The sequence below is a fragment of the Protopterus annectens genome, chromosome 3.part1 (genome assembly GCF_019279795.1).
Source record: "Protopterus annectens isolate FY-2018-M chromosome 3.part1, PAN1.0, whole genome shotgun sequence".
NCBI classification, from domain to species: Eukaryota; Metazoa; Chordata; order Ceratodontiformes; family Protopteridae; genus Protopterus; species Protopterus annectens.
In genome coordinates, this window is record NC_056732.1 from 969077340 (window position 1) to 969090924 (window position 13585).

A 13585-nucleotide genomic window follows, 5' to 3' on the forward strand; every position below is an offset into this window, starting at 1 on the left:
CACCAGCCTCTCTGGTGTTTGACATCTGTTGTCCTTGTAAGATGGACATTGTGACATTTAGTAGGTCCTCAATATAATAATTTAGCAAAACCCGCCCCACAATGCATCCTGTTATTACACAATCACAGCAACCTCCACACAGGATATTCATGACAGACAGACACACACACACACACACACACACACACACACACACACACACACACACACACACACTTGCCAGTACTGAGATTCAAACCCCTACCTATGTATTACTACTACAGTGTACCACATGGATTTCACACCATGGAGCTTATTGGAGTAATGTTGTCCCACGATACTTCTAAGGTGAGGAACATCACCAGCCCTTGTGAATACTGGCATTGGTTGATGTAGTGGGTGACAAATCCCAAAAATATTTTTACCATAATCACACATTTACATTTGCCAGGAGTGAGGTTCAATCCTCTGTCTAACAATCTTTATGGACCATTATGTTATGCATTTATCACATGCACCACTGACCTGGCATGGTTTATGCTTGGCAACAGGTACTTGTAAGGTGGATGATATCTGCAGGATTGCTAAAGTCAGGCTCTGAGATGTGTACTGGCTGTAAATGGGGCCAACATGTTTGAGGTACACACATAAACACTTGCCACAGATGAGACTCAAACCCATACCTGTGTAGTTACTACTACTATATTGTTTCACATTTATGGCATGCACCACAGAGCTTATAGGGCTATCCTTTGTCCAAAGGGGTATTTCAAGGTGACTGACATCAGCAGGCTTTCTAAAGTAGGACAATGGGAGGTGTAGCGACTGTGAATGGCCTTAAATTCATAAATCTCTACACACACACACACACACACACACACACACACACACACACACACACACACACACAGTTTCACATTTGCCATGTCTGGGATTAGAACTCCTACCTGATTAGTATGTTACACTATAGCATTAGGCAGTTATCACATGCACCACTGAGTTTATAGAGCTAGTTCTTCTCTAAAGGGATATTTCAAGGTGACTGACATCAGCAGGCTTGCTAAAGTAGGGCAATGGGAGGTGTAGTGAATGTGAATGGCCTCAAAATCATTCATCTGTACACACACACACACACACACACACACACACACACACACACACACACACACACACACACACACACACACACACACATATATTTACACGGGCCATGTCTGAGATAAGAACTCCTACCTGACTAGTATATTACACTACAGCATTATGCATTTATCGCACACACAATGGAGCTTATAGGACTAGTCCTTGTCCAAAAGGATATTTCAAGGTGACTGACATCAGCAGGCTTGCTAAAGTAGAGCAATGGGACGTGTAGTGACTGTGAATGGCCTCAAAATCATTAATCTCTGCACACACACACACACACACACACACACACACACACACACACACACACACACACACACACACACACACACACACACACACACAGCATTTCACAGTTACCAAGTGTGGGATTAGAACTCCTACCTGACTAGTATGTTACACTATAGCATTTCACAGTTATCACACATCATGGAGCTAATAGGGGTAGCCTTTATCCAAAGGGATATTTCAAGGTGACTGACATCAGCAGGCTTGCTAAAGTAGGGCAATCGGAGGTGTAGTGACTGTGAATGGCCTCAAAATCATTAATCTCTACACACACACACACACACACACACACACACACACACACACACACACACACACACACACACACACACACACACAGTCTCACATTTGCCATGTCTTGGATTAAAACTTCTACCTGACTAGTATTTTACACTATAGCATTACGCAGTTATCGCACATGGCATGGAGCTTATAAGGTTAGCCCTTGTCCTATGGGGTTATTTCAAGGTGACTGACATTCGGAGGATTGCTAAAGTAGGGCAATGGGAGGTGTAGTAACTGTGAATGGCCTCAAAATCATTAATCTCTACATGCACACACACACACACACACACACACACACACACACACACACACACACACACACACACACACACAAACACAATTGCCATGTCTGGGATTAGAACTCTTATCTAACTAGTATGTTATACTATAGCATTATGCAGTCATCACATGTGGCACAGAGATTATGGGTCTGATAATTGGCCAGAGGGTTATTTCAAGGTGACTGACATCAGCATGAGTGCTAACATGGGCTATTGGAAGTGCAGTGTGTGTGAATGAGCCATAAACATTCCTCTGGGAACACACACACACAACACTCAGTCACACACAACTTTACATTTGACAGGACTGGGTATAGAAATGCTAGATGAATACTGATTTGTACTATCATGTTACTCGGTTATCACAAGCACCACAGACAGTATAGGGATGAGGGCTACCAGTGACCACACATTTTTTACAGGAACATGGAAGGGATTTTAAAGGGTTCCAAGCAACTGTTTTAGAGCAGCGTTTAAATGATAACCTAAGAATGGGTGATGTTAAAAAACAACTTAGAAAAAAAGAATCTATTTTTATTTTAAAATTTAATACCCTGAGTCCAGCAGGTTTAAATAAGGAATGTAATTGGAAATGTATTTTATAAACATGTTTTTTTATGTTTTCAATTGATTCATTGTTGGTTTAACAAGGAGGGCTATTTAAAAACAAGTGTAATGGATGTTTAATGTACTCTGTTAAAGGGTTATATGAGCCGAGGTGCTAGAGCATTCATTTGAGCATTTGCTTGTTTTTCTTATTTAAAAAAGTTTGGTGTTTCATCTGGCCTCTTTTATCGTTTTTTTTGTTACATTTCAAAGTAGCTGCACTTTGCAAATAACTAGTACACAGCACACTGAAACTTTTCCAAAATGGCTGTACTTTGCTAAATAACTCTGTATAGTGCAAGAAACACTCTGTAATGGTGGCAGTTTGTAAATAGACACACCCAGCACAAGAAACTTTTTTGAAATGGCTGTATTTTGACTGTACTTCACAAAATAGTTGCACTTTGCACACGGATAAACTCTTCAGAATAAATGCACAGTAATAAGAATGCACTGTAAACAGTTTTACATACTTTGAGCTACTTCAAATAACTATATTTATTCCCCAAATACAATGCAAAATAGTAGTTATACCAAAACACAGTACTTTGCCAAAACACATGCAGTCACATTGCTTTAATTATGCTAAATGTGCCCTTTTTACTCTTATATTTGTTTTGCTCGTTTAATCTTTTTCATGCCCATTATGCTTTTCTTGTCCTTGTTTTACTCTAAATATGTCTGTTTTGCTTTTAACATGCTTTTTTTGCAATTCCAAACCTCTTATGTGCTTTTCTGATAATTGTTTTATCAAATATCTTAATTTTAAACATTTTGTTTAATTAATAAACTTTTTGTGCCTCCCACTTTTTTAATAATGTGGTTTGTGCCCTTGTAATGTTCCGTTTTATCTTTTTTATAAAATAAATTGTCTGTGCAAGTTTTCATCACCTTTGGTTCATTTCTGGCCCTTTTTCATGTTCATTTCTCTTACTTTACCTTCATTGTTATTTCTGCACCTCGTAGCTCTGAAAAGTAATCTCTGAAATCCTGGTTCTGACACCACGTCACTTTTCCAGTCAGGATAAAATAGACAAGTCTTTGTGGTTTCTGTTCAAGCAGCTTTATACAAACACATTAGGATTGAAGCTTAATAACTTTAAATTAGATACATTTATAAACAAACTAGCTATTACACTCATACTTGCTCACTCTCTACCTGCACTCTCAAAATGACACAGAAGCTAGCACATACTCGCTATTTATATGCACGTGCTGAACTTGAAACATTTCTTAAAGGTACAGCAACACACACTCTCTTCTACACAACCTACTTCCCTTCTTCCTCAAACTTGCAGCTGATTCCATACCCTACCCTATTTCCCTAGTAATAAATAGATCCATTCAAAAAGCCACAGTCACAAACATATGGAAATCCTTCTATACTATCCCAGATAAAGGTGAGATTTCCACTGACCCATCTAATTTTAGACCCATAGCAATTCTTTCTCCCTCTCTAAAATTCTTGAAAAATGCATCCATACTCAGCTACTTAGTCTACTACTCTAAGAAAATCTGCTGACTCCCACCCAACATGGCTTCAGGCCAAATCACAGTACTGCTACTGCACTGCTATATTTTACTTACATTGTAGCTGAGGCTAGAGATAATAACCAACTTGTATCCTGTCTTTTCCTTGATCTCTCTAAAGCCTTTAGCGCTGTATCACAAGCTATACTTCTAAATAAACTATCTAATCTCAATCTCTCTGAGACCTGTCTTAGTTGGTTCTCATGCTACCTCTCCAAAGGCTCCAATCTGTCAGATGGCTCACTTCCTGCTCCCCCTTCTGTCCTAACAAATCTGGAGTCCCCCAGGGCTCTATCCTGGGCCCCCTTCTGTTCAGTATCTTTACCAACAATGTCCATACATCTTGCAACCAGTCCTCTCTTATACAATATGCAGACGACTCTATACTCATCTCCATCTCTAACAATATCTCTCAGCTTCACACACTCACCCAAAATTATTTCCTGTCCATTGAAAGATGGCTTTGTGAAAATCAGCCATCTTACATACAAAAAAAAAAAAGAACAAACAAACTCCTTCTTTTCTTTTCTCATACTCTATCCCAGCACAAATCCATCTTTGTCATCTTGTCTCTTGACAACACCATCATTAAAGCTGAACCCCACACTAAACTATTAGGCACCATTACCGACAAATTAAAATTCAAGCTTCATATCCAACAGAGTATTAAAAGAAACACCAAAAACTGAGATTACTGTACAGAAATAAGAAATTCCTCACTTCAGATGCTAAACTCTCCCTGGTTCAAGCATTCCTCCTTCCTTGCCTACTCTATGCAGCCCCAGTCCTTACAAATATCCAATCTTCATTAATCTCTAAGCTTGAACAAGTATACAACAAAATAGTCAGATTTGCTACACATCTGCCTTATAACTCTCATCACTGCCATGTTCTAAACAAACTTCAATGGCTAGAATTCTCCCAACAACTCTGTCACAATTCCAAATTACACATTTAGTACTATACAAACATACTTCCGGCCCCTCCATCTCCTCCCTAGTATCCTACTATCCCCCTAATTTTCTGCTCTATACCTCCAATCAACATCTCCTTGATATTTACAAACCCAGTGAAATATTGGAAAATTCCTATATAAATACTCAGTATTCCAGGCCTGGAACAAACGTCCCTCTTACATAAGGTATATCACACACCTAAAACACTTAAAAAAGAGCTAAAACACTACCTACTAAATACATGGTCCTTCCCCTGTCATGACCCTACCTAACCCCCTCATCCCCATCCTCTACTTTATTATATCCTCATTTCTTTTTAATATTCAACTACTATATTTTTTATCTGTCATACTGTCTTCCAACTCCACTTGCAATACTATAAAAATTCATGTAAATATGTATATCTTATGTTCTGCTTTAGTAGGTACTCTTAAATATCTTGCATATTAATACTGAACTGCCTTTTTATAACCACTATGTACATATTTTATCTACTGTACATATTGTCTATTGTTGTTTTACCTTTTCAAATCTTTTAATACTATAAAGTTTTTTTTTATAATTATAACTTTTTTGTAATTATAATTTTTTGTTTGTGTTATTATAGAGCTTTTCTCTTATGGTCTCTAAAAATGGGATTCCAGTAGCCCTTAGTTTAAGTACAGGGGTGATACCATGTCATTTAATCTTACTGGGTTTGTGGAATTCATTCTTAATTGCTACAAAATCTCTTTGTACTTGAGCCTAAACTCCCCCCAGGGCAATATTCTACCTTTTCCAGATTTCCAAACTTTAAGTAAGTAAAATTGTCACAAATAATGGAATGTTTATATAAAGCATTATTTAATTTCTTTGACAGTGTATTTACTGCACTTTTTGATTGTTTGGGGTTGGAACTCATTGAATTAATTATCAAGTATAATTTGACTATGATTTCTAATATTGTGAGGAAATATATTTGTTGAAAAAACATATCAGGGAAGATTTGTTATTTGAGCAATATAATACTGCTTATAACAATGTGTTTTTCCATAATTGATAAAAGATGTGTAATAAATAAGTCAAAGAAGGTAAATAAACTTAACAGAGATATGAAACAGTATAAAAACAATACTGTTTATTCCATTAAGTTTTTTGGGGTGAGAAATCCAACTGTTATAATAGACATGGGGATGGATTTTGTGGGGATGATGTAAATTTGTATCAAGAAAGTAGTATGCAGGATAATATCAATTACAATCTCAACTCTGAACAAGATTTTCCTGTTTTAAGGATGTCAGAAAGAATAGCATCAATGGGTCAATATCCTTTAGAACCAGGATCATGAACAGAATTCCCTCTATTAGAAAATCAAATACAAGAACACATAACAAAACAAGGAAAAGCAAATAGAAGGAGAAGAACATAAAATAGTAAATGATACAATTACCCCTTACATTATGACAGAGGATATTAATTCCTGTACTAGTAAAATAAAATCTAAGGAACACAATAAAACAAAAGAAAGGGAAGATGAAGTACAAGACAATCAAATATGAATTGTACCAGATACATATAATATTATTACATCTTAACAAGGTTTAAAATTTGTAACTTTAGTCATGTTATAATCACTGAACACCAATTTTCTTTATTTTCTAGAGGATTTAAATTTATCCCTAACCCCATTTAATTTAACTGACTCAGTTATTGAGTTTCTTACCAGACAAAAAGAAAAAAATAGAAAGAAAAAAAAAAGACAGAAGTTACTTACCAGAAAGTTAAATCTTGGAACTAGTGTTTAACAACCAAGAATCAGAGAGGTTAAACAAGCATAGTTATTATGATTGTAAAAAAAGCTGATTTAATCCTACTATCCATCCTGTGAGTCAAACCTTTGAAAATGCATGTGTCAATGATTATTATAGTCTACTGAAACAGGACAGAGGCAGCAGGAAGCAGAATTTGACCTGCTCTGAAAAAAAAAAAACTTAATTTGATTCCTTAAGGAAAGATTAACCCATTAGAATTATTAAACCAGATAAGGAGAGATCAGTGGTTATTATGGATTCTATAAATTACTCACCAGTTATGATAGATTTTTTTCACAATTCCTCCACATATCTACAAGTATCTTGTAATGAGACTCTTATCGCACACCACAATATGACTTTAATTTTGGAAGATCTGTTATTAGAAGGAATAATTTTGGAAGATAAATTGTCTTTTTTAATTGTGAAATGACCAGTAATGCTCTCAATTTTTGGTATACTGAAAGTACATAAGGGTATACAAATTTTTAAATTTAGACAAATAGTAGCAGCCAGTGGTTCAATTACATATCCTGTAGCTGCCTATATAATACAATACATCTCTGAAAGGACTCCTGGTACTTTCCAAAGAGATTAACTACTGAATTGTGGTCAAGTAATGTAATTTTTGTTACAGTGAATGTGGTAAATGTTTTCACCTCTATTCCTAGAGATGAGGGTCTAGATTTATTTTACAAAAGTCTTATATAACGTTTTATCAGCCCAAGATACACAATTATTGTTAGATTTAATGAGTAAAGCTCTTGATAATAATTATATTTACTTTGATGGGGAAAATTTTAAACAGATGAAGGGAGTAGCAATGGGGGCTGTTTATACTCTGAAATTTGCAAACCTGGATCTTTTATCATGGGAAAAATGTTATTTTTAATTCTAATTATTTCAAACACTATACATTTTATTTAAGATACCAGGATGATATCTTTATTTTATGGAATGGGTTACTTGGTCTTATTGATGAATTTATAAATATTTAAATAATACTATGAGTTACTTTAAATTTACATTAAACTGTGATACTGACAATTTTAATTATCTAGACACCAGGATATCAAAAGAACATGGGAGGGGGGGGTTAGGTCTAGAATATATAGAAAACCAACATTTAGTAAATCATATTTACATTTTCACTTTTCCCAGTTCATGAGGCATAAAATGAGTTTAATCAGGGCAAGGGAAATTATGAATCCCAGAAGTGATGGGCCACTGGACTGGCACTTGGCTACATTCCCCAGGTGATGGAGGGGTAGTTGAAGACTCATACTATGTCAGTGTTGTGTTGGACCATCATAGATGGCAGGGTGATAAGGAATGTATATTGACAGTCTAGGGATATAGATGTGGACCCATAGGAGGTTATGGTCTGGATTGCGCTATTAGCCCAAGGCAGTTGTACTGGAAGTACCACCAATGCATTATGATGGGATACTAGTCTGGAGGTGTTCCTATCCATAATGAATATGGCAACAACAACACCTGTGGAGGTGTGCTGTGGTCCATGTTTGGGGGCTGACAGCTGTGGAATGTGTCATAGTCTGATAATATAGGTCTGCTGTCTGCTGCTGTCAACCACCTCTCCATTACAGCAGGCATGTGTCCTACACTCCAATGACTGCTATAAATGACTGCATCCTGAAAGATAGATGTCCACTGTTGAGCAGCATGACCCTCAGATTGCATACATATGTAGTTGTTATGGTGGTAATAACATTAGGAACACTGCCTAATAAGGCACCATAGGGGTGGCAAGACACTTAGCCAGTACCTGGAAACCCAGCGGTGACAGATGTAGGACATCCATGGCAAGTCATTCGGTTCTGTCAATTATGTCATCCCAAGCAGAGAGGCTCTGGATCCCCTGAAAATGACACATAACATGTAAGTCAATGTTGCAGTCAACCATCTGTTGATAGTACCGCAGCATCATTCTGGGTGACAGCGGTACACTGCCCAGGGCTACTGTCACACCTGCCTGGAACGCATAATCAAAGAGTTCAACCATGTCTCCTGTCATGTAGGCCAGGGATGTGTGTCCCAAGTCATTCACACCCACATGGACAGGAGTGATATTCGTAGTTGTTGTGGAGTGACATGACTGGCTGTGTCATGTGTTAGATGCTGGCATGTGATAGATATTTGGATGTTACCTGCTCCATATTCAACTTAGTGAGTGGGATGTATATGCTTCAGTATTGAGTTACCCATGATCACTGTATTGTACAAGGTGGTTAGCCTTAGGGGCTTAGGTTGGGGGCACACTGTGTAGGTTAAATATGTGTCCCTTGGCACGTGACATGTTGCGGTGTCTGAGTGGGTGTCTGCCTTGCTAGTCTGTACTGTTTGGGTAGATGTCCATTGAGTACCTCTGGGAAGGTGGATGTGTGGCTTTTCACTGTATGTCATGGCTGTCAAAGTGGTGCAGGTGTTGAGCTTATCCTCCTGACCTGCTAGTCCAGTCTTTGCTTGAAAGTGCATATGTCCACATTGCGTGATATATGGGTAACCCTCACAGGTCTGAGTGTTTGGAGTTTAGAGGGGAGGGTTGTCTGTGTACATGAGGCAGTTGCAACAGTGCCCCAGAATGGACAAGTGTACCAGATTAATGGGAGAAAGCACAGATAACTGCCCTTCAAACATGCCAGGAGGGGTGGACATAACTAGAAAGTACTGGGGTGACATTTGTGATGAATGAGTACTGCTGACAGCTCACAGGTGTACCACACTTCTTGATAAAATAACCTGGTGAAATGCCAAGCCATAATGCTAGTTCAAGTGCAAGACAGAAAGAACTAGCATGATGTATGGGTGGAACAGAATGAAGACTGTCTGCCACCTGTAATAGTTTGCAACAGCTGTGCAGTTATCAACAGCTCTGGCCATGTGAAAGTTCAGTAAGCTCTGTATTATGTGTGGTAACTGTGCAATACTATAGTAGACATATCTAGATAGGTAGGAGTTCTAATCCCAATACTAGCAAGTGTGTGTGTGTGTGTGTGTGTGTGTGTGTGTGTGTGTGTGTGTGTGTGTGTGTGTGTGTGTGTGTGTGTGTGTGTGTATGTATTTGTGTGCACCCATGTATATCGGTGTGTGAATCATGTACAGTCTGGCTCATGCCATTTTTTGACCTGTGTACTACCTTTTAGACTTCCCTTAACTCCCATTTAGTAGACCTGTTGATGTCATCCACCTCAGAAGTACCTTTGGAAGATCTGGAAATATATGTTCTGTGGCATGTCTCAAAACTGCATAGCACTATAGTAGGACTACCTAGATAGGCAGGAGTTTTAATCCCAATACTGGCAAGTATGTGTATGAATCATGTACTGTCTGGTTCATGCCATTTTTGGCCTGTGTACTACCCTTTACTCTTCCTTTCACTCCAATTTAGTATACCTATTAATGTCATCCATCTCAGAAGTACTTTTGAAAGAGTTGGAAATGTATAAGCTCTGTGGCATGTCTCATAACTGCATAGCACGATAGTAGGAATACCTAGATAGGCAGTAGTTCTAATCCCAATACTGGGAAGTGTGTATGCATACATATGTGTGCATGAATGATGTACTGTCTATCTCATACCATTTTTGACCTGTGTACTACCCTTTACACTTCCCTTCACTCATATTTAGTAGACCCGTTGATGTCATCCACCTTAGAAGTACCTTTGGAAGAAATGGGCATGTACAAGCTCTGTGGCACGTCTCATAACTGGGTAGAGCTATATTAGGAATACCTAGCTAGGCAGGAGTGTGTGTGTGTGTGTGTGTGTGTGTGTGTGTGTGAGAATCATATGTTGAGTGGCTTATACAATTTTGATGTGTATACCATACATGGCTAGTGACCCCCTCCCACCACCATTATTTTATATAGTGTGGTGACAGCATCTGCCTCACATGCAGCAGGTTAAACTATTGCACAGTCCTTTTTACAGATGTGTCTGGGATATCCATTTGTTGGTCTGAAGTGGTCTGTGTGCCTTAACAATGCCCATGTATGTGATATTATAGCCAAATAGGCCACAGTGAGTGTACTGACACACATGGCAGCATGAGGTATCATACCTTACTGAAACATCATACTGATCGGATGTCTGCCACCCTCACAGGTGGCCAGCCTTGTAGGTGCAATACATGAGTCCAGATGTTTGGTTTTACAACCTGTTATGGGTCACATTAAAGGCTGGCAGAGGTGTGGGTTGTCATGCTGTAGTCCTAATTAGTATGTAACAGGAACACCATGCATCTTAAAAGGGGTGTGTATACAATTTATATCCACTGTATACCAGTAATGTGTCACGCATGACACTACCTTAGGCCGTTTGTCCAGCACAATATATTAGCCTCTGTCCAGATGTCTTGGTACTGACAAGTTGTGAGGTATGCTACAGGAATGTTGAATTCACATCAGATAGGCCCCAATGGTGTGTGATGCAATACAGTTAACCCCAGCACAAGTGAACATGCACAACAAGCAAAATAGCTATTACATAAAGCAATACAGCTATTACTGATGGTTGTGTGCAAGGTGAATTACATGCATTTCACATGCCTGGGGTATTGCCAGGCAACAACAGAACAATGTCAAACTCACCAACTTCAGGCTGCTGTCTCATATGCAGACCAGACGGTCCTAGGTAGTTGTCAGAGGGAGTTATTGTCAGCAAATGCACATGTGGCTTTGGTACAGGATGGATGCAGCATGTCTGCACATCTACAGTACTAACCACAATAATACACAATGTCCGGTCCTCACCATAGATGTGCACCTCTGTGCATTAGAAAACTCTATCCACAATTGCAATAGGACCTGACACATGCATGTAGATACACTACAGATACATGTATGTCTAATACATTAGTGTACTAATCCCCACTGGGCCTTTACCTGCATGGTCCTCATCCAGTGTGTGTGTGTGCAGCCAACCTCCACAATGTTTCCATCAGTGTCATGTTTTGTACGTGCAACGTGTGGCTCAAGTGTGATGAGGAGCTCCTTTATGGGTGCCAGTGGAGGCTAGATGGCTGGGCCCCTACCTGTGGCTAGCCAGTCCCTCACTACAGCAGCAGCAGCCCATTGACAGGCATGGCAATTGTGGTCGGTGGCCCAATGCTGCACATGCTCATAAGTTCTGCTGTGCAGGCCGGCATCATTTACTCTGTGGACCACACTGTTCCACAGGGCAGCCCTGTCCCGCACATCTTCTGCTCTCTGCTTTTGTATCCAACTGTGCATGCTGTCCCAGTTGTGGGTGGTCTATCAGCAGAATATGTTTGTATGGGCATTTTGGGACATGTATGCATATATATATATATATATATATATATATATATATATATATATATATATATATATATATATATATATATATATATATAAATATATATAAGATATATATATATATATATATATATATATATATATATATATATATATATATATATATATATGTTTGTATGTTTGTATATATATATATATATATATATATATATATATATATATATATATATATATATAAGGAGGGAACTCTAATGAATACTCTAACTTTCGTCCCATAGCTCTACTTTCCCCACTTGCAAAAATTATGGAAAATGCATCCATAAGCAACTTCTTAATCACCTCCTTCACAACAACCTACTCGCCAGCTGTCAACATGGATTCAGACCTTTCCATAGTACCACCACTGCCTTGCTATCATTCACAGACTGTATCAACAAAAAACGCAACAATAATATTCCTTCCTCTGCTATCTTCATTGACTTATCTAAAGCTTTCGACATGGTCAATCACAAAATCCTTCCACACATACTGGAATGTCTCTCCCTTGATCCTCTATCTATGAATTGGTTCACATACTACCTAGAAAACCATCAGCAGGCTGTACTCTGGCAAAATAAACTATCTAACCACCTTCCTATCTCACTCTGGGTCCCACAGGGCTCCATACTAGGCCCACTCCTATTTTCTATATATATCAATGACCTCCAATTAGCTATCCCATATACCACCTGTATACAATATGCAGATGACTCTACTATAATCTGTTCAGCCACTTCTCAAACTGAACTTCAATCTCTTACCCAAAGAGCTTTCAATACTGTAGAACAATGGTTCTTACACCGCTGCCTCCTTCTAAACCCAAAAAGTCCAAACTCTTACTCTTCACACCAACCCGTTAATCCACCCCTATACATTTCAGTCTCACATCCAACAATGGTACTCTTATTTCTCCTGACCCAACTACTAAACTCTTAGGAATAACAATAGACAACAACCTTAACTTTGACACAGTTAAAAAACTAGGATCCTTTTACAGAATAAAACCCTTTCTTACACCATTAGCTAGGACTGCTATAGCCAGAACCCACCTTATCTTCAGTCTATTGTATGCGTCCCCTATATACACCAACCTCTCTAAAAACAAACTCAACAACTCGCAACATCCTATAACAACATTGCTAGATTTGCCACAGGCTCTCCTTTCAAAACCCATCATTGTTTGAACCTAAAACAGCTAGACTGACTAGAATATCTTAACCAACTTCAGTTTCACCAGCTTACAATAGCCCAAAAAATCCTGTACCAACCCAGCAACACTCCAATACTCTCTAGCCTCATTACACCTTATAATAATCTCAAGAATCTACGCTCCTCAAACAACCTTTTGATCAATACTACCAAATCCAACAACTTAGCAGGAGACTGCTTG